The sequence below is a fragment of the Panthera leo genome, chromosome B2, assembly GCF_018350215.1.
Source record: "Panthera leo isolate Ple1 chromosome B2, P.leo_Ple1_pat1.1, whole genome shotgun sequence".
NCBI classification, from domain to species: Eukaryota; Metazoa; Chordata; class Mammalia; order Carnivora; family Felidae; genus Panthera; species Panthera leo.
Genome location: NC_056683.1, coordinates 56,948,187 through 56,969,008, shown reverse-complemented (window position 1 = coordinate 56,969,008; position 20,822 = coordinate 56,948,187). Strand labels below are relative to the sequence as shown.

General features: G+C 39.9%; 1 long non-coding RNA gene and 1 other non-coding gene across 2 annotated transcripts in view; both read left to right on the top strand.

Annotated features, from left to right (window-relative positions):
* Nucleotides 1-9,777, top strand: part of LOC122219062 — a 56,806-nt gene extending 47,029 nt beyond the window's left edge. Inside the window, exons 3-4 of the long non-coding RNA XR_006202244.1 lie at nt 6,983-7,121; nt 9,552-9,777. This is a non-coding gene — a long non-coding RNA (uncharacterized LOC122219062). The remainder of the gene's footprint in view (nt 1-6,982; nt 7,122-9,551) is intronic.
* Nucleotides 9,778-19,255: 9,478 nt separating this feature from the next.
* LOC122220814 lies at nt 19,256-19,360 on the top strand. The gene has a single exon (XR_006202994.1). It is a non-coding gene; the product is annotated as a U6 spliceosomal RNA (small nuclear RNA).
* Nucleotides 19,361-20,822: the final 1,462 nt, after the last annotated feature.

Here is a 20,822-nt window from a genome sequence, read left to right as displayed (position 1 = left end):
GGTGAATACTATCCTCTAAGGCCACCCTTAGACATATTTCCTATTAACAGAAACAATGCAATTTGCCTCCACACCTTAGTGACTAATTAAAAATACCAGTTTTCCTCTGTCTCCACTAATGCCAGGAAGAACTATTTTTTATTTATTCATACCTGTATGATCCCTTCTATCATTGCCTGATTGGGGGGGGGCTGGTAATTATAAAACATCAATCACTGTGATGTACAGTACAGTGATGGTTTTCACCTGTTTTTTTTTTTTTTTTTTTTTTTTTTTATGGAGGATGAGGTTTTGAGGATGCTTAGAGGCCAAGGGGGAGGGGGACAGAATCTAATGCAGGGAAGGTGAAGGCAAGGGGGCTTTGGAGAAGTCCCAGCTCATGACAGCATCACCTCATCCCCTCGGAGGGAGCAGTTCTGTTTTGATCTGTTTTATATATTGAAGCTGTATGAAAGAACCTGCTTGAGATTAGGATACACCACTAAAAAAGTTTGAAGCCTGAGTTCATGACTGTGCAAAGTATTAAACAGAAAGATTTATCTTCTGAAGTCAACGAACGAAGACTGGCTTGAGTTATTCTGACATTCAGGCTAAATTTGAGTCATCAAGGCAAGACATATTAAAAGGTAGTGTTGAGAGATAATTCTGGCACTTCTGGATGGCTTTTGGAGCAAAGAGCACTGACAACTTTGTTCAACGATATTTGCAAAGTTGCTCCAGGCAGGGAGCAGGTTTGCTTATTCTCCAGGATAATGAAGCTCGTTTCCCACCCTCCCTGGAGATAGTCCAGGGTGATAAGGATAATATCTCCCTCTGAGTCAGTAGGCAGATTTGTTTCCTGATCAGAATAATAAAGATAATGTCTCTCTTTGCAGGGATGGATGGACAGGTTTATCAGTAGTTCCTTGAATAGACGGGGGTTTTTCTAAGCTCAAGTTTCCTTACTATGACACAAACCCATTGCGTGTGCAGTGTCTACCTGGGCCTATCTCTGCATGGCTGCCATGGAATTTGGGGTGCAAGAGCAACCAAAGTGAACATGGAGCTCATGCAGTCTTCTGTGCCACGTGTACTAAACTGTACAGATCCATTTGGTCTCATTGCCTCCCTACTGGAAGAATCTAAGGAAGTTTGGCAAATTGACCTAGCAGTTGCAGTTGTGGCAGGTGTTCAGGATCTGCTTGGTGGCTTGACAGGTAGGACTTTCGCCCTTATCTTAGAATCTTGACCAGGAGTACCTTACCTGAAAGATAAGTTCCCACTCTTTCCTGTGATTTTCACTTTGTATGAGAGCCCTTAGTCATGTGATAGACTTTAGTAACAGCCTTCCTGATGACATTTGAGTTAATGTGTTCCCTATGTACAACTGTGTTCAAAACAAAACTATTGCTGTTAATATTTCTTTTCCTGCTATCCTATGGAGCATCCCTCCCCCACCCCCATCTATCCACAAAAGTACTAAAAGACTGGGATTCCCTAGTCATCCCAGGTGTCTGGGATCAAGAAATCCTTGGAAGGGCAATAAACCACACCCATTATAATTCAACTTAAGGACCCCTATTACTACCTTCACAAAAATACCCTCTCAGACCTGAAGCTAGACAGGGACTATAGCCCATAATCACCAAGTTTTAAAACATGGGCTTCTTGTTCCCACAACTCTACCCTACAACACTCCCATCCTAGCAGTTAAGAAAAAGGACAACAGCTATCACCTAGTACAAGACCAATGAGCTTGGTCTTGTAAATAAATAAGTCTTGTAAATAAATAAATAAATAAATAAGTCTTGTAAATAAATAAATAAAAAAAATAAGACCAATGAGCTTGGTCTTTATAAATAAAATGAGGCTGTTATACCTCTACACCCAACTGTACCAAATCCATATGTCATACTGGGTACCATATCTCCAAAGAGCCTCTGCTTTATGGTCCTGGACCTTAAAGATACTTTCTTCTGCATTCCATTGGCTCAACAATCCCAATTTCTGTTTGTGTTCTGTTTATATTCGACAGTTCCCAACAGCTTACCTGGACAGTACTCCCACAGGGATTCAGAATAACCTCCATCTGTTTGGCCAAGCACTCTCTAAGGATTTGCAAAACTTACTAATTGAGGGGGGGACTATCCTCCAATATGTGGGCAATTTGCTCATTTGCTCCCCTACTCAAGAGTTGGCCATTCCTTAAAATCTTCTATGGAAACTAGGCAAGGCCCTTTATAACTCCACTCATTTAGGATGAGATGCCTTACAAACTCTCATTTCCAGAACATTCAAAAGTAAAAGGCTTTCTCAAGTGGTTCAACAAATAACCCTCTCTTGCCCCACCTGCACATATATCAACCCCCAGGGCATCTGTTGGCCTCAATTAATCCAACCAATACCGAGGCATGGATCCTACCCTGGGAAAGACTGGCAGATGGATTTTACTCAGAGGACACCCTGAGGAGGATACAAATACCTCCTTGAGCTTGTTGACACCCTTACAGGATGGATAGAGGCATACCCCACAGGGACTGAAAGGGCAATTGCAATAGTCAACAAACTTCTACATGAAGTCATCTCCCAATGTGGCCTTCCAAACTCACTTCAGACTGACAATGGACCCCCCCCACCCCCCACCCTTGGTGGCCACTGTAGTTCAAACTGTCCCCTAAGCACTGGATGTCAAATACCACCTCCATTGTGCTTGGAGGCCACAGTCCTCCAGGAAGGTGGAAAGGGCCAACTGATACCTAAAAGGTATTTAAAAAACTCACATAAGAAACATCATTAAACTGGAAAAAAGCCTTGCCAATTGTCCTTCTCCATAGTTATGCTGCTCCTAAGGAAGCCCTGGGTTTAAATCCTTTCGAGGTCCCCCATGGGTGACCCCTCCTAACTACAGACTTCTTGCTAGATTTAGAGACTCTAGGAATACAAACTCACATTATCTCTCTATCCAAATTTCAACGGGCTTTAAAGAAATACGGCCTAACGGTTTCCACTACCAAACAGGAGTCACCTCGTCTATGTGAACCTGATGACCAGGTTCTAATCAAAGTCTGGAAAGACAGCTCCTCTAAGTCCTAACTAGAACGGACTTGGAAAGTGCCTTTCCTGGTTCTTTTGTCTCCTTCTACAGCCATCTAGGTACCAGCTATCTCTGGCTGGATCCATCACTCCAGAGTCAAACCCTGGAATCAACCCCAGCAGACATCACAGATGCCTACTCCTGTGAACCCCTCAAAAGCCTAAAGCTACTCTTCAGAAATATCCCTCATTACAGATAGGTCTCCCATCTTTTTCTGAAACATTCCATTAGGAATAAGGCTTGCTATAGCCATTTTTTTCCTTTTTTACAACTCAGTTGTCTCCTTCCCCCACTATGGAATCATTTCTCCTACAAACCCTTCACTTCCCTCCTACAAACCCTTTAATTAAAATTAAAAAATTTTAATACCAGGTAACACCTGTCTTCCTGGGTAATCTGTTTGTAACTACTTACAATTACACCCTTACTCCCTTTATTCCCCTTGTTCTAGGGACTCTTTTAATGGTACTTCTTGGACTACAACTAATCAATATGTTGGTATCCTTTGGCTTCTCCTGGGTACAAGCCATCAATTTCCAATTGATCCTCAGGAAGGATATCAACCTTTAGATACCTACAACTTTTTCCCTTTTGGAAGTCCCTTGAATGGATACTGGCAACCACCACCCTCCTTGATAGTCATCAAATGATGGACTCCCAGAATCTTCACAACGCCCCCTAACACCTTGAAGAAGCCAGAGCGGTCTGGATTTGGAGTCCAATCACTTGAAGGGGGAATGTTAGGCAGTTAATTAGTCATGAGGGAGGAGGGATAAAGCAGAAGCTGGCCACACCCTCAGAGCCCCAGCACCAACCCCCCCCCCCCCCCCCCCCCCCCGGACCCAGCCCCGCCCCACCCCACCCAGGGTTAACAGTCACACGTTCAGAGCCACCTCTAAGGGCTAACAGAACAAGAAAGGCTTAGCCATAGAAAGGCTCTGGCTCAAAAGCCACAAGGGGACTTGGAAGAGTTGAGCATGTGCACAAAAGGTGCAAGTTGCCTTTAAGGTCACAGCAAAAGCTCATTGAAAACTCGTAAATATACCATACATAAATACATACAGTTGTAACAGAATGCATCACGTAGGCGCATGCTCAGGAGCCAAAGTGTTATAATCACCAGCTGTCAATCAAAAATGTCAATCAAATCTAAATTTGCATGATAGAAAGCAAGCTTAAAAGGACGCAGCTAGAACTTCTGGGTATCATTGCCACTCTTGCTCTGGCAGTGGCCTGCTTTCTCTCTTGGAAGTGTTCTATACTTTTCTATTCGGTAAATTCTCTCTCTCCATTCTGGTCTCGGGTCTCCAATTCTTTGGTCCATCTGGGACAAAAACCAAACGACCCTGTAATAAAAAGTAAGTATTTTGGGTATGAGATCTTGGTCACCTTCTAAAAACAATGTTCCTGAAGTTTTATTATACATAAGAATCTTGAGAACTTATTACGAAAGCAGATTACTGGGTCCTATCCCTAGGGAATCACCTTCTATGGGTTTGGAGAGCCACACTGTCTGCTAATAATAAGACCCCAAGTGATTTTGATTTTGCCGAAGAAGGTTACATTTTAAGAAACAAGATTTTAAAATACCAATAGTATCTTTTTATAAGTAAAAAGAAGTGGATGAAATTCACAATTTCCTTCAAATCCTGAAGGCCTGATTGGCAAGGCAGATAAGGAGAAGCAGGGTGCTCACATATTCTTGTGCATTAACTTAGCACTTTACTTCTACTTTAGGTCTAACATACTGAAACCACTTCAGCATTTCTTTTCTAAGGAGCCTGCTATTTTTTTTTTTCAACAATAATAGCAGGTATTACTGACACAGCTGGTCCAAAAGTTATTCACCTTTGGCCAAGTCCTTCTACAGTATGATGTATTAGTAAATCATCCTTTAGTATATGCCTTGGTGTAGAATTCAGGTTTGCAGTACTAATTTGAAGCTAAATTTAGCTTGTCCATTTGCCAGATAACTGAAAGCAGACCAGAAAGGCTCTCTAGTTCCTTTGAAATACTTAAAAAAATTTAAAAAAAAATTTTAATGTTTATTTTTTTTGAGAGAGAGAGACAGAGTGCAAGTGGAGGAGGGGCAGAGAGAGAGGGAGACACAGAATCCGAAGCAGTGTCCAGGCTCTGAGCTGTCAGCACAGAACCCAGTGCAGGACATGAACTCATGAACTGTGAGATCATGACATGAGCCAAAGTCAGATGCTTAACAGACTGAGCCACCCAGGCCCCCCTAAAAACTTTTTTTTTAATGTTTATTTATTTTTTAGAGAGAGACAGTGTGAGCAGGGAGGGGCAGAGAGGGAGATGCAGAATCTGAGGCAGCCTCCTGGCTCTGAGCTGTCAGCACAGAGCCTGACACAGGACTTGAACCCGTGAACCGTGAGATCATGACATGAGCTGAAGTCGCACTTAACCGACTGAGCCACCCAGGGGCCCTTTGGCTCTCTAGTTCCTTTATTTATATGCTGTCAATTAGCTTTCATATGTGGGCAGTCCTCTGGGATTTTCTATGTGGTTGATGCTCATTTATTTTAGGGTCAGTGTATGGTATATGAATTAATTTAACATCTATTTTGTTATTTATCCTACTTGATTTGTAGAAACTTGGTTGTATGTTAAGGATTGCATTGTTTCCTGCGCTCCTCCCAAGTTCATGTTGAAGCTGGAACCCCTAGTACCTCAGAATGTGACTGTATTTGGATATAAAGTCTTTCAAGGGGTAATTAAGTTAAAATGAGGTCATTAGGGTGGGCCCTCAGCCAATAGGACTGGTGCCCTTATAAGAGGAAATTTGGGCACAGACATATCAGAAGACCATGTGAAGACAGGGAGAAGACAGGCATCTACAAGCCAAGGAAAGGCCTCAGAAGAAATCCATACCATACACCCTTCTAGCCTTCAGAACTGTGAGCAAAGAAGTTTCTGTTGTTTAAGCCGCCAGTCTGTGGTACTTTGTTGCAAAAGCCCTCGAAACTGAATACATTGTGTTTTCTTTAAAGGTCTCTCAGGGCAGGTCCCTCCTACATTAGAGTAAGTTTGCTTGCATTTCTTCTACCAGCAGGAGAGGGCATCTTCATGAAGTCAAATTTTAGACAATACTGAAGTTACATTAATGTTCTTGTTTTACTCTGGTCACTAAGTCTTTTTGGATAGTACCTAAGAATCCTAGCCTTAAACAACTAAATTACTATATTGTTTCCGTGGGTATTTCCCTCAAATAATGGATCTAGGTGGCAGCCAGATTTGATTTACTTGCTCAATAAATATTTCTTGGCTGCCTACTCTGTGCCAAGAATTGTTGTATGTTATAGGTACTGGGATCCTAACAATTTGAATTAAACAAAGTTTGGGCTTGCATGTGGTGTGTGTGTGTGTGTGTGTGTGTGTGTGTGTGTGTGTGTGTGATGTGTAGATAATATATACTTAAATGTATAATATGTTAACTGGAAATAAAGCAGGGCAAGGGGAAAAGAAGTCTGGGGTTGTGTTTAGGGGCTAGGAATGGGGATATTTTACAAAGGATGGGCAGAAAAGCCTCTAGGAAGAGGTAAGGTTAAGGTGCACACAGAGTCTACGTGAAGTGGGGGATGTGTGGATGCGGAGATGTGTCACCCAGATTCCCCTTCAAGGAAGGATTTCTACCTCCGTTGTTAGTGAGCTTTCACCAGACAGCCTTTAATATCAGAACTTTCAGGGATTGCTTCAGCTGCAAAAAGCCACTTTTTCAAGGGCACATCCTTCCTGTGGATGGCCCATGTTTAATGACTGATCAAGGTGTGGGGGTATAAAAGCCTCAAAATAAAAACCCAAACAAGACCTACCTGATGGGCTGTTTTAGTTTCAGAGTCTCCCCCTGGGGCAGTTTAAGGCTACATAGCTTCCTTTCTCTCCTTTCCACAGTTGATTCCAAACATATTCCCTCCTAAGCACCCTGTGTGCAGAAGGCTGTTTCAGAGTAAGCTTCTTGGAGAACCCAGTCTGTTACGTGGAGGCATCCATGTGGAAATCTGAGGAAGGACATTTCCCTGCAGAAGAAATAGTAAGTGCAAAGTTCACCAAACTATCACTCATATGGTAATGACATGGCTACACAAGGAAGGACAGAACAAATGTGCTTGGCTTTGTGAGGACATCCCAGAGGGACCCAGATGGGACAGAGATGGCCAAGAAAGGTGTTAGGTAGCAAATGTCTTGCAGGGGGTAGTCAAAAACTTCCTAGGGAGGAGAAAGTAAAAAGGAGACAGAAACAGAGACGGTTTTGACTTTGAATTGATGTAAATCCAACAGGCAGGCTTCTTTGAGACTTCTGGGACTCTGAGGAGGACCAGAGTCCTCTGAGGACTCTGAGGAAGGAAACAGCTTTGTCTAGACTAGGACACTAATCAATCTGTTAGAGCTTCAGAAATGCTATAGTTATAAAGAGGTTATAGAAGTTAACCGTAGAAAACAAGCAATGCTCCCTCAACCTCATCCCCCTGCCCGCAGGACAAAATAAAGCACAATGTCTTGAAACAAGCTCAAAGAGAAGACGGTTAAAGAACCAAATTTTCTTTACAAAGGGAAATAATTCCAACAGTGTCTTCTCTTTATTTACATAGGACACAGGGAAAAGGTTTGCATGAAAATTATACACAGTTTGAATTTTATATGACTAAACAAAATGAGCACTTTCAGTTTGGGATTATTTTTGGCTCTTTGTTCCTCAGACACTTCTTTCCTACTTGACTTTCACAAACCCACCAGGATGGTGTAACACAACCTATTTAAGATTGATGATAGAAATTTAGGATTTTGTCAAATTAGAACAAGTCCTACGGTCCATGGGAGTATTAGGGAAAACAATAGATGAAGAGTTGAACTTTGTTACCAGAACATTTTCATCACTCAAAAAAGAAATGCTGACCCATTAACAGTCATTCCCCATTGTCCCTCCCCCAGTCCCTGACAACCACTGATCTATTTTCTGTCACTATAGCTTTGCCTATTGCCTACTACATATTTTAAATCTCTTTTGGCTTAATACTCTGCTAACCTTTTAAAATCCTCTCTCTTTGCTCTAAATAGTCTTTTTAGTTTAATTTAAATGACTGTCTACTAAGCTGAAACTCTCCTAATTTAAGATTTAGTGAAGAACCATACATTTGATTCCACAAATCCTTACAGTGAAAGATATACAAAGCTTCACGTTTTGTTTTTCCTCTTTTATTTTGATTTACCTTTAATAGAAATCCAATTCAAGGATACAGGATACGAGAAAAAGGGAAAAGAAAATGTGAGAAGCATATGGAGGAGGAGGAGGAAGAGGAGGAGGAGGAGGAAGGGGGAGGAGGTGGAGGGATATGACAGTAACGTAGAAAAGAAATTATACTGAAGAAACTTAAGAAACAGCCACTGACTGATTCCTAAAAAAAAAAAAAAAAAAAAAAAAAAAAAAAAAATCTTTTACCACCCCAAGACCAAAAACAAACAAAAAAGGATGAAAAAAGACAACCAGATCGTACATGATGAAAAACATTTTTTGTTTCACAGTCTAGGTCAGGGGCCCCCAAGACATATTTGAAAGGAAGTCTCCATTTCCATGTTAAGCTCTAATTCCTTTCAATAAGGCATCTGATTTGTGGTGTGGATTTTGAGTGCTTTATTAGCCACGAGGAAAGAAGATACAGCAGTTTCATCATTTGGGGGAAGATAAGAACATCCTTTTCCTCTTTTTAAGGTTTTGGAGATCAGAAACATCTTTTTACATGAGAACAAAAGACAAAGAATTTGATTAAAAGTGATACGATAAGCTTTTATTGTATAAAGGTAATTTGAGATGAACGAGGAACAGACTACATAACACCAAGTGTACTAGAACAACATGTAACAAAGACAAGTCTACTGCCTGTCTTTCCTGATTCCCAAGCTTAAGCAACTTCGGTTTGTATTATTTCTTCAAGGGAGATTAACTGAAATTCTAGACATTAAATTTAACTCAAAAATAACATTCCTGTCACAAACTGTGGATGGGAAATGTTGCTTCTAAAAATTTTGGTATTTTAACACAGCAAATTGAATGTTGGAAACAAACAAAACATAGAGAACATGTTTTCTGTATCTTCAGGCTTGACTAGTAGGAAGGGTTTCAATTAAAGGCCATGGCTTTAATGTAAAGGGTATCCATTTCCAAATTTAAATGGGAATGGATAACATAAGAAAGGTAGAAAAAGCAATTATGGAAGATTTACAGAAGCATGATGGGAAGGCATTTATGGTGGGTTAAAGATGGTGCCAAAGTCTTTGATACTCCTTTCATAGAATGATGGGATTCATTGAGTCCAGACTAGTCTTAGTGATTTCCTTGACCAACAGAGTTCAGTGCCAATGACACTGAATGACTTTTAGGGTTCAGAAGTCAGAAGCCTTATAGCTTCTTCTTTGGTCTGTTGGACTGTTTGCTCTTCGCACCCTTCGGACTCTTCCTCTTCAGGTACTGACTCTTCAAAACCAGAGGCTATGCGGTGAGAAGACCCAACCACACTGAGACAGAGGATGGAGGTGCTTGAGTCGACAGCTACAGCTGAACTCTCAGCGGATGGCCAGAGCAAACTGCTGGCTGTCTTGGACATCCCATCCAGCTGAACCTTCAAATAATTGTAGTCCAGCCAATATCTGGACCTCAACTGTGTGAGGGTCTCTAAGGAGAACTACCCAACTGAGCCCTGCTTGAATTACTGACACCTCACATTGCAGCCAATAAATGGTTGTTTTAAGCTGCTACATTTTGGGGTGATTTATTATGCCCTAAGATTTAACCAGAGCTGTCCTGGTTTTGTCAGACTGCTCTAGCAACTTCTGTCACATTGGCTTGATGATGAACTTCTCGGGTTTCCAAGAATAGGAGAAACCGGGTTTGGAAACTTGCAACAGACAAGTCATATAATTATGAGGTGGTACTATAACACCAAAGTGAACTTTTAATGATTTTGTTGCTAGGTGAAGTATCTCTCCTTAAGCCTCTATCTCTTATGTCTTCATTACATCTAACAGCATAAATAAATAAATAAATAAATAAATAAATCTACATAACAATGTCCATGTTCTTCACTATGTTCTTTATCTGAATGATGCTAGCCAGAAGGAGTTAGTACTCTACCTGCTTGAACTTTGCTCCAGACCACCTGTTCTCTCCGTCCTGGGAAGGGCTGCTTTTGATTACAGCACTCCTTGGGCCTGCCAGGATTTCGGCAGCCCCGGCTCATAGTTGATTCCAGGGCAGACTGTTCTGAGCATGACCTGCTGGCATCCCAACACTGTGTGTGACTACATGCTGATCTGCCCAAAACATTTTTTGACTTTCTCCCAGGCCGCGTACACTGCCACTGCCTCTTCCTCCTCCTCCTTATTGCCTAATCAGTGCTTAAAGGATTTATTTCACTATCTTTAGCCCAAATGTTAGAAATGTGTTGCTGCCATATCAACCAGCCTTTGTCTATACTCTGTATCAAGTCTGAAATACTCTATACCAAGTTTGAAGCATATTTCAGTCCTTATTTCCATATGGTTCTTCACTTGTCTAGGACAGGAGATAAAATTCACCACCAACCTATTTGAAGTATCCAGTTGTATAAATGCCTCAGGTTTTGTTTCACCATTAAGTCACTGAGCTTTTCCAGGCATCTGAAAATATACACATGTGAATTCTCCATGATTTGTAATCATTAGTAACCTGAAAAATACCACGTTGTTATGGTATCTTTAGATGAGAAGTATGGTGGGTCCATGGGGTTGATAGGAGGTAGTTGGGTGTCACTTCATTTTATAGATCAGTTGATCAATTAATTTAAAGATTTTATTTATTTATTTTGAGAGAGAGAGAGAGAGAGAGAGAGAGAGAGGGACTGCAAGTGGGGGAGGGACAGAGAGAGGGGAAGAATCCCAAGCAGGATCCACACTGTCAGTATAGAGCCCAACTCTGAGCAGAGCACAGAACTCAGGACTGTGAGATCATGACCTGAGATGAAATCAAGAGTTGGATGCTTAACTGACTGAGCCACCCAGGTGCCTCTAGGTTTATTCTTGTAGAGCAGAAGTTGCAAACTGAAAAGTCAGTGTGGTAGGATGGGAATAAAGGTGGGAGTTTAGGGTGTAGGGAGCTGTATGATGAGGTATACGAATGAAGACAGCCCGCTTTGTAAATGTATATCATAGCAGCATTATTATAACCCCAAACAAACCCTGACACCTCAGTTCCTTTTATTATTATTTATTTCTATTTCATCACACTTGATTTTTCCTTGTAGATGTCATAGTTCTTATAGAGGTTTGTTTTCTAATAATGTCCTAAGTTGAATGCCTTCAACTTAAAACATGCTTTATATTAAACCTATAAAGATAGGGATGCCTGGGTGGCTCAGTTGGTTAAGCGTCCAACTTCAGCTCCGGTCATGATCTCCCGGTTTGTGGAGTCGAGCCCCACATTGGGCTCTGTGCTGACAGCTCAGAGCCTGGAGCCTGCTTTGGATTCTGTGTTCTCTCTACCCCTCCCCCACTTGCTCTCTCTCTCTCTCTCTCTCACTCTCTCTTTCTCTCAAAAATAAATAAACATTAAAAGAGAGAGAGAGAGAGAGAGAGAGAGAGAGAGAGAATAAACCCGTAGGGATGATTTTTTACTTCCACCAAAGTATATACTCTTATCTCATTTTTTACAAAATCTATGAGGAATCCTATGTTTCATTTTTCTACCTTTGATGTAGGCATGAATGCAAAGACATATTTCTGTATTCTAAGAAAATCAGCAGCACAAGTATAAATGATAAATGGCAGTTCACACTGGGTTTGTGAGTTAGAGAGAAAATGGAAAGTGGTTATTATTGGATTGAATTGGAGACAGGAAGCAGCATCTAAAGGAGGCATTGCCACTTAGCTCTGGATGTGTCATGTGGGAATGTCAGAATATGGGCCAAGCTTTGCCAGATCTTCTGATTTTTCATGAAAGGTTAGATATTTGGATAAAAATCTTCTGATCCAAATATGGGCTACCAAGTCAACTTATAAACAAATGTATGGGTCAAACGAAGCACAGTGCAGGCGATATATGGATGAGGGCTGCCTATTGGGGATCTTGGCTTAGAGCATGTATCTATATCTGAATATGGAAGGTTATGAGAAAGAATTTTAGTTCTTAGCTTTTCTACATAATTATGATGCATATTGTTATTTTCAGCTAACACTGAGCAATTATAACCAAGGAAAATTTTCCAGAGACAGAATGAGACTCAAATAGGGAAGTGACATCCTAAGGACTTGTGTGAAAGAAATCCATGTGGCATATGCAGAGGAATAAATGGAATGAGAAGGACCTGGACCCCAGTCTGAAAGACAATAAGAGACTCCATTCAACCGCATTGGCCAAGGGTCTTTTCATTTGTTATATGGTGATGAGAAATTAAAAATTGATATGAAATCTGTTGTGATCTATTTCTCTCAGAAAATTATGTATGTGGGGGGTATGTGGTTGGGGCAGGAGAGCAGAGCTACTGCAGATGAGATGTTGGTGAAGGACTAAACTTAAGCATGAGCTGGAGTTGGGAGTCTCAGTAAGAGATCTTGTGATGGAAGGTCTAATGTGGCCTCCCCTCAATTGAGTCCAGGACAATGTGTCAAACTTTCTTTCCCGGAGCACAGCTAATTGGTGGACTTGGCTAAACTGGGAGGTCCCATCCTTTACCACATCCTGACTGGTAGAAATACCAACACTTCGAAAAGATAGTCTGGAATTGAACATAATTTTCAAGGAGAGAGTTGCCTTTTTGCCTTTACTGGTTGGTGGAATAAGAGGCTTCTCCTAAAATAGTGGGTTGTAGATATATATGTGGTCTTGCACTAGTATCTATGGGTGTTCCATAAATTTATCCTTGAATCTCTCTGGGAACCTGACAGAGGTAAGAGATTCCATTGATTCATGAAGATGGTAGTTTTGAGTGCCTCTATTAAGCACCTAATGTTGAAGTACTTCAGACATCACTAAAATCCAGTCTATTTTCTCCTGAGGAACTTTAGAATCTTGATACATTTCTCTACCAGCTGTCCCCACCCCCATCTCTATTTTTTTTTTTTTTTTTTTTTTTGAGAGGGAGAAAGAGAGAAGGCACATGCACATGCATGTGCATAAGCGGGGAAGGGGCAGAAGGAGAGAGAGAGTCTTAAGCAGGCTTCACGCTCACCAGGGAACTCTGAGGGGCTCTATCTCAATGAGGGGCCTCATCTCACTGACTGTTGGTTGAATCATGACCTGAATTGAAATCAAGAGTCAGTTGCTTAACTGGGTGCTGCCTCCAACTCTAGTTTTTAATAAATTCTCAACCAAGAAGGGGTCAAGCCTGATTGAGTCAGGTGTGAACTAATGGGCTGGTGTTTGGAATAGGTTTCTTAGGGAACTAGAATAAGGTTTCTCACTGGACACAAGAATTGATAAGATTGTGCACCATCAAAGCTGTAAAAAATTACAAAGAGGAGGTGAATTTAGGAAGATTGCTAAATCTGTGGCTGCAGAGGCAGGAAATAAGTTGGAATTTGAGGATTAGAGATGGAGAAACAGAAAAAATCCTGGATCAAATTGGGGTGTGATTGAGTGGAAGAGTAAGAATGATTCTGATCAATTGCTTAGAAGAGTGTGACAAAACCTGTCGGTGGGCACTGCAAGAAAATCTGCTAGAAAAACCTTCCTGGAGCACTATTTAGAATGTCAGTTGTTTAATGGTAGTTTACATTACATTACTTCCCACATTACAGCGTCAAATGCAAATTTTGCATGAATTTTTAAGACAAAACGTAGGACTTCAAAGACAATTTACCCTTGCCTAGGCTGCTTTGGGTTGTGCTAAAGCCATCAGGGTGGCATGCCCAGTCTCTCTCCTTTGTTATTATAAAGGATATTTCAGTGGGAAAGTCTGAGAGTCAAGGGAGGAACATCAAAGAGTGGTCTAGGCTTGCTCTAATGGGCAGTAGGTGCATGGTCATGTGGATGGATCAGATGATTTTAAAGGCCAAGGAATGAAACGTTTTTGTTTTTTTTTTTTAATTAAAAAAATTTTTTTTAACATTTATTTATTTTTGAGACAGAGAGAGACAGAGCATGAACGGGGGAGGGTCAGAGAGAGAGGGAGACACAGAATCTGAAGCAGGCTCCATGCTCTGAGCTGTCAGCACAAAGCCCGACACGGGGCTCGAACACACGGACCGTGAGATCATGACCCGAGCTGAAGTCGGCCGCTTAACCGACTGAGCCACCCAGGCGCCCCAAAAGTGGTACTTTTTAAACAGTGAGTTACAATGGTTTAACAGTACATGAAACCATTTAAGGGCATTGTTACTCGTGTTGGAAAAAAAAGAGAAACAAATTAAAAAATTCACATTTTTAGCATTTTTTGTGAATATTTTGTTATATGAGGTGACTGCAATGGGTTGTAAGGTATAACATATTTACAGTGGATTGTGCTAAAAAATTAAGTCACTATTCTAAAATTTTTTTTAGTTTAAGTAAAACTGTTCCTTGGTTAAGTAAATTTGACCCTGTAAACAAATTTAAAGTCTTTTAACAATTTTAACAAGAATTTTTTCTTTTTTTAAATTAAAAAAAATATTTTTAATGTTTATTTATTCCTGAGAGATAGAGAGAGACAGCGTGAGCAGGGGAAGGACAGAGAGAGAGGGAGACACAGAATCTGAAGCAGGCTTCAGGCTCCAAGCTTCAGCACAGAGCCTGATGTAGGGCTCGAATCCATGAACTGCGAAATCATGACCTGAGCCAAAGTCGGACATTTAACCAATTGAGCCACCCAGGAGCCCCTCAAGTATTTTTTTGAACAATAAATATGCTAATGCAAATTAGAAACATCAAGCTCATTTTTTTTTTTTTTTTTTTTTTTTTTTTTTTTAAGGTTTATGGCTTATCAGAGCAAGGAAACCAGTGGAAATAAAAATGCCTTAGTACAGCACAAGATGTCACAGGTCTCTAGCATCTTTACACATTTATTTTTGGGGGTTAAAATAAATACATGTGTTTAAACATCTCCTAAAGAATAAAGGAGTCATGTTTTCAACAGATAATTTTCTTAATACATTTTATGACTCCCCATCATGTCTTAAATCTTAGTGTTCCTGCTCCACAGACTTTTTCTAGGTCTTTGATTTTTACTTTTATTTCTGACTGTGATATTTGCAGCATTACCTCCCAGCATCTGGCTTGGCTTTTAGTAAGGATTATGTAGAGTTTTTCCTTCCTGATTACCCCTCTTCTCAGTATCAAAGCCTAAAGATGCAATCAAATCAGAAAAACAGCAGCCTTTATTTCTTAGGACATTTGCACTTCTGAAGACAGCACACTGGTGCATACCAAGTTCCTAGTTCCTCTGCTCAGCTCAGGAACATTCCTTCTGGACACTTTCTCACATGTACATTCAATAAAATCATTGAAAAGTGATAGTAGGGCAAACCAAGAATTCTATAACAATATTGACTTAAAAGGAATAATATAATATTTATGTGTCTCCCGGCCCCACCCCCATCCCAAATTCATGTGTTGAATTCCTAACCTCCAATGTGACTTTATTTGGAGATAGGGACTCAAAAAAAAGGTAATTAAGGTTAATGAGGTCATAAGTGTGGGGCCTTAATCCAAGAGGACTGCTGTCCTTATAAGAAGAGGGAGAGGGGCACCTGGGTGGCTCAGTCGGTTAAGCGGCCGACTTCAGCTCAGGTCATGATCTCAAGCTCCGTGAGTTCGAGCCCCGCATCGGGCTCTGTGCTGACAGCTCAGAGCCTGGAGCCTGTTTCAGATTCTGTGTCTCCCTCTCTCTGACCCTCCCCCGTTCATGCTCTGTCTCTCTCTGTCTCAAAAATAAAATAAATAAACGTTAAAAAAAATTAAAAAAAAAAAAAAAAGAAGAGGGAGAGACACTAGGGTGGTTCATGCACAGAGAAGAAGCCATTTGATGACACTGGAAGAGGGTGGCGGTCTGCCAGCCAAGGAGAGAGAGGTCAGAGGAAAAATCAAACCCGCTGACACCTTGATCTTGGACTTCCAGCCTCCAGAAATGTGAGAAAATTTATTCCTCTTGTTGAAGGTACTCAATATGTGTGTGTGTGTGTGTGTGTGTGTGTGTGTGTGTGTTTATGGCAACTCTTGCAAACTAATACATTGATTGTGTTTCCTTTTTGCTGTGTGTTCTACAAAACTCAGAACCAAACATGAATTTCATATAAACCATACTGTTGTTTCTCATTGTTCACATGTTTTTGGCCTTTCTTTTGTGACACAGATTTTTTCTATTTAAATTTTATTAGCTTATTATTTGTTTTCATTGTTTACTGCCTGAAAGCCTTGCAGGACAGAACCAGGACAAAGAAATAAATAGCACTTTAAATGAATTCTTTGTCCTTATAAGTTCTTCTCCTCTTTTACAGGCTTACCTTCTCAGTGTCCTGTGTTGGTCCCTTTTCATTTTCTAGACCCTTTAATGTTGGAGTTCTGCAGGGCTCAAACTTAACTTTGTCCTGTGTAAACTGGCTCCCTGCAGGATCTCCCTCAGTCTCCGGAAAATTTAAGTACCAGGTATATATACATTCAGCCGAAACTGTTCCCCTGAACTCCTCACACAAATATCCAACTGTTTATTCAATATCTTCACCTGGATATCTAACAGGCATCTCATATTTAATCTGTCCAAAGCCAAGCCAAGCTCCTAATTCTTCTCATCCCTTCCTAGGGTTTTGATAAACGCCATCTTGGTCTTGTCCATCCCAGTAAACAGCGACTCATCCTTCCAGTTGTCTAAACCTAAAACCTTGGAGTCAACTTTGACTTTCCTTTCTTTCATCTCCAATTTTAAGTTTCATCTGAACTGTTGACATTTTACTCATCATCGTCTGAAGTTTAGGATGTCCATCAACAAACAATAAATCAAGCCCTGATTTGATGCATTTATCAAATTTCCTGGTGTAAATATTCCCACCATGGCCAACCAGTTTGAGACTTCTAGAGTGCTGTTATTTATTTATTTATTTATTTATTTGTTTATTTATTATTTTTTGATTTTTAAAAATGTTTTATTTATTTTTGAGAGAGAGAGGGACTAGCAGAGAGTGAACCTAATGTGGGGCTCCAACTCGTGAAGTGAGATCGTGACCTGAGCCTGAGTCTGAGGCTCACCCAAGGGAGCCATCCAGACACCCCTACAGTGCTGTTATTTAAGATGGAGTTGGGAAGACACTACAGCAGTAGCACTCCCTTACATAGCATTTCTACCCTTCAGATTCAGGAGGCATGCATAACCTCAAAAGCATGGATAATAATAAAATGTAGCCAAATAGGAAGTGATTAGTTTTAAATATTTATTACCTTTGTTTGTATGAAATTAATTTAATTTTAGGTTGATAGAATTTAATTTTTAGTGACGACTGTTTTACAACTGGCTTGCAAAATTCCTGGAAACTTAAATAATTGCTTTTGTGAGCTGGCAAGAGTGGGCTCTGGTACAATACTGGCAATTTTGCTTATCATCCTGTATCAAATGGCTATCCCTTCCAATCACTCTTTATCCTCCTTATCCTGCTATATTTTTCTCCATTAGTATTTAACACACACACACACACACACACACACACACACACACACACATTTTTTTTTTTTCTTGGCACTGAAACTTCAGGGATGTAAAATTTGCTTATTTTGTTCACTTCTGTATCCCCAGTGCTTAGAACAGGTCTTGCACAGCCCTTAGGTGCTTATGTATTGAAAGAATGGATGAGTTTATTAATATTTTGTTCAAAATGGATATTAGCTTGTTATGGAAAAAAGCAAAGAACTGGGAATCAGAATACTATTCTGTGCAGTCGCTGCATGCAACAGTTACTCTCACAACTTCCCTATGAGGGAAGTATTATTATTATTACCATTTTACAGTTGAGGCAACAAGGCACAGCTTTGCCCAATGACAAATAGCAGATAAACAACACAGCCAGGATTCACACTCTGACATTTTGGTTCCAGAAACAACACAATAAAGAAAAACGTTATTTTTTTTTAATTGTTGAAAAATTTAAAAATGTACAGAAGTAGATGGAATAGAATAATGAAATTCAAATATCCATCATCCAACTTTAATATTTATCAACTCATGGCCAATTTCTTTTCATCTATACTCCTTTTCCTGACTACATTATTTTGAAAGTAATCCAAATAATCATTTTATTAATATTTCCATGTTTATCTCTAAAAAATAAATACTAATCCACATTCTTGTTGGAAATTTTGTACTGTCCATTTTTGGCCTAGTGTTTGTGGGTGCTATTTAATTTTTTCTGAAATAAAATTTCCTCATCTGCAGAATGGATACACTATTTTTTCTCAGATTTTTTTTTGAATATTGATTAAAGCAATATATTCAAAACACTTCGTTCAACTACAAAACATTATATAAAGGTTGGGTTTTCAACTCCTATGTCATTACCCACATTGTGCTATTCACACACTTAAAGGCTCTACATCAAAGCCTAGGTTGGCTGAGTACAGACAAGCATGACCTGCTTTTTCCCAGCAATGTGGTTTCTCAAATAACATCATGCCTCATAAATACGCCAGAGTTCTTACAGAGAGTCAGCAGTTACATGGAATGTATCAGTCCTTACAAGACTGCAAAGCCTTAAGAGAAAACAATAAAGTATTACTTTTATATTATAAAAAAGAAAAGCTGTTGAGCATCATAAATATTTACAAGAATCTATCACAACTTGCTTCCCAAATAAGAGTCTAAATGTATGTAACATTGTACAAGGGTGAGAGACAGAACAAAATGAGAGGCACACCTTCATGGAGCCTCAATTGTATTCCATCATAAATAACATAAAACATTCTTTTAAATAATAATCATATCAATATACACTTTTAGAGTTCTTAATATGTGTCCAGCACTGTTGTAAATGTTTTTGAATATTAGCTCATTTAACACTCACAACTCTATGAGGTAGATGCAATTATCTCCATCTGGCGGTTGGGGAAACAGAGGTACAATGAGGTTAAGAAATTTGTCAGCGTCAGAGAGCAAGTAGTGGGGAAGCCATCATTTAAATTCAGGTGTCTGCTTTAGAGCAGCTTCTGCTCTTGTGCTATTTCTCCTATCAAAAGAAAAAGGAGGGCTCACTTCAGCAGCACCTATACTAAAATTGGAACTACACAGAAGATTAGCATGAGCCCTGTGCAAGGATCACACGCAAATTCATGAAGCATTCCGTATTTTTCTGGATTGATGCCAAGTTCAGAGTATTTGTGGTAGTCATGCTCCGCTGTTAAGTTAGAATATTTGGGTGAGAGGTCATATATCATGGTTTACTAAATAAATGACTTTGGGTAAATAAAAAATAAAAAAAAAAAGAAGACGAAGCAGAAGAAAGAGAAAGGAAAAAGGAACCAATAAAGCAATGGCTTTCAAACATCTAGGTATTCAAGTACTCCCTTTGCAATTCTTATTCATAAAAAATATTCAGGAAATCAACACACTGGTCAGTTGCTTATATTTTCTTCTAAGACACACTTGAAAATAAATTCATATTTACTAAAATAAAAAGAAATACAGGTGACCCTTGAACAAGATGAAGGTTAGGGGCACCAGGCTCCATGCAGTTGAAAATCTGTGTATTACTTTGGACTCCCCAAAACTTAACTACTAATAATCTGCTGTTGACTGGACACCTTACTGATAATATAACCAGATTAACACATATTTTGTTTGGTCTGTATATGACATACTGTGTTCCTTTTTTAAAATATGTATTTTTTAATGTTTATTTTTTATTTTGGAGAGAGATAGAGAGACAGAGCATGAACAGAGGAGGGACACGGAGAGAGGGAAACACAGAATCCAAAGCAGGCTCCAGGCTCTGAGCTGTCAGCACAGAGCCTGACATGGGGCTCAAACCCACAAACCATGAAATCATGACCTGAGCTGAAGTTGGATGCTTAACTGACTGAGCCACCCAGGTGCCCAACATACTGTATTCTTAACAATAAAATAAGCTAGAGAAAATAAAATGTTATTGAAAAAATCATAAGGAAGAGAAAATACATTTACAGTACTGTAAAAAATATGCATATAAGTGAGCTCATGCAGTTCAAACCTGTGTTGTTCAAGGGCCACCTGTATATTTACATGTACTTCATTCCAGATGATCTCATTTATCATGATCTTGGACGCATTGGATTATGGAATAGACTGCAGCAAAACTGAAACAAATCAGTAATTAAGGTGGCAAAATTTTAATTCATGGCAAGTGTGTTGTGTAGAGTTGGGCCTTCTGGGCACATTATTCTGCTGTCAGAAATGTGTGTAAGAAGTGTGAAATAAGCTGATTAGGGACTGAGGCTTAGAAAACAAAAAACAGGGGCACCTGGGTTTCTCAGTCAATTAAGTGTCTGATTTCGGCTCAGGTCATGATCTCATGGTTTGTGAGTTCTAGCCCCACGTCGGGCTCTGTGCTGACAGCTCAGAGCCTGGAGCCTGTTTCAGATTCTATGTCTTCCTCTCTCTCTCTCTCTCTCTCTCCCCACCCCTCCCCCCACTTCCGCTCTGTCTCTCAAAATGAATAAATGTTAAAAAAATTAAAAAAAAAAACCGAAAGACAAAATCTAGGGATACATATCTGTAAACAGTGGATATTGGTCATGGGGTTTCTCAGGAGTTCTTATTTCCTGACACTAGGGATA